This window comes from Rana temporaria, chromosome 6, assembly GCF_905171775.1.
Source record: "Rana temporaria chromosome 6, aRanTem1.1, whole genome shotgun sequence".
NCBI classification, from domain to species: Eukaryota; Metazoa; Chordata; class Amphibia; order Anura; family Ranidae; genus Rana; species Rana temporaria.
The window spans coordinates 190,080,804-190,082,764 of NC_053494.1; positions in this window are offsets into that span (position 1 = coordinate 190,080,804).

Here is a 1,961-nt window from a genome sequence, read left to right on the forward strand (position 1 = left end):
GAGTTTGGGGCGGGCAGTGAAAAGGGGGGAGGGGTGACATGAGAGAAGTGATGATAACCATGCAGAGATGTATAGGAGAGAAGTGTGTGTGTGTATAGTGTACAGGGGGGAGAGAGGAGTATGTATAGTGTGAGAGTGTATAGTGTACAGGGGGAGAGTGTATAGTGTACTGGGGGAGAGAGAGGAGTGTGTATAGTGTACAGGGGGGGAGAGAGAGGAGAGTGTATAGTGTACAGGGGGAGAGAGGAGTGTGTATAGTGTACAGGGGGGAGAGAGGAGTGTGTATAGTGTACAGGGGGGAGAGAGAGGAGTGTGTATAGTGTACGGGGGGAGAGAGGAGTGTGTATAGTGTACAGGGGGAGAGAGGAGTATGTATAGTGTACCGGGAGAGAGAGAGGAGTGTGTATAGTGTACAGGGGGAGAGAGGAGTGTGTATAGTGTACAGGGGGAGAGAGGAGTGTGTATAGTGTACAGGGGGGAGAGAGGAGTGTGTATAGTGTACCGGGAGAGAGAGAGGAGTGTGTATAGTGTACAGGGGGGAGAGAGGAGTATGTATAGTGTGAGAGTGTATAGTGTACAGGGGGAGAGAGAGGAGTGTGTATAGTGTACAGGGGGAGAGAGGAGTGTGTATAGTGTACAGGGGGAGAGAGGAGTGTGTATAGTGTACAGGGGGAGAGAGGAGTGTGTATAGTGTACAGGGGGGAGAGAGGAGTGTGTATACAGGGGGGAGAGAGAGGAGTGTGTATAGTTTCCAGGGGGGAGAGAGGAGTGTGTATATAGTGTACGGGGGGAGAGAGATGAGTGTGTATAGTTTCCAGGGGGGAGAGAGGAGTGTGTATAGTGTACAGGGGGAGAGAGGAGTGTGTATAGTGTACAGGGGGAGAGAGGAGTGTGTATAGTGTACAGGGGGGAGAGTGTACAGGGGGAGAGAGGAGTTTGTATAGTGTACAGGGGGAGAGAGGAGTGTGTATAGTGTACAGGGGGGAGAGTGTATAGTGTACAAGGGAGGGGGGAGAGACAGGAGTGTGTATAATGTACATAAGGAAGAGAAGAGTGTGTGTATAGTGTACAGAAGAGAGAGAGAGAGGAGTGTGCATAGTGTACAGGGGGGGGGGAGAGGAGTGTGTATAATGTACAGGAGAGAGAGAGAAGTGTGTATAGTGTACAGGAGAGAGAGAGAGGAGTGTGTATAGTGTACAGGAGAGAGAGAGGAGTGTGTATATTGTACAGGGGGGAGAGAGAGGAGTGTGTATAGTGTACAGGGGGGAGAGAGGAGTGTGTATAGTGTACAGGAGAGAGAGAGGAGTGTGTATAGTGTACAAGGGAGAGAGAGAGGAGTGTGTATAGTGTACAGGGGGGGAGAGAGAGGAGTGTGTATAGTTTCCAGGGGGGAGAGAGAGGAGTGTGTATAGTGTACAGGGGGGAGAGAGAGGAGTGTGTATTGTATACAGGGGGGAGAGAGGAGTGTTTATAGTTTCCAGGGGAGAGAGAGGAGTGTGTATAGTGTACAGGGGGGAGAGAGAGGAGTGTGTATTGTATACAGGGGGGAGAGAGAGGAGTGTTTATAGTTTCCAGGGGGGAGAGAGGAGTGTGTATAGTGTACAGGGGGAGAGAGGAGTGTGTATAGTGTACAGGGGGGAGAGATGAGTGTGTATAGTTTCCAGGGGGGAGAGAGGAGTGTGTATAGTGTACAATGGGGAGAGAGAGGAGTGTGTATAGTGTACAGGGGGGGGGGGGGGGGGAGGAGTGTGTATAATGTACAGAAGGAAGAGAGGAGTGTGCATAGTGTACAGAAGAGAGAGAGGAGTGTGTATAGTGTACAGGAGAGAGAGGAGTGTGTATAGTGTACAGGGGGAGTGAGGAGTGTGTATAGTGTACAGGGGGAGAGAGTGTGTATAGTGTACAAGGGGGAGAGAGGAGAGAGTGTGTATAGTATACATGGGGGAGAGAGGAGTGTGTAT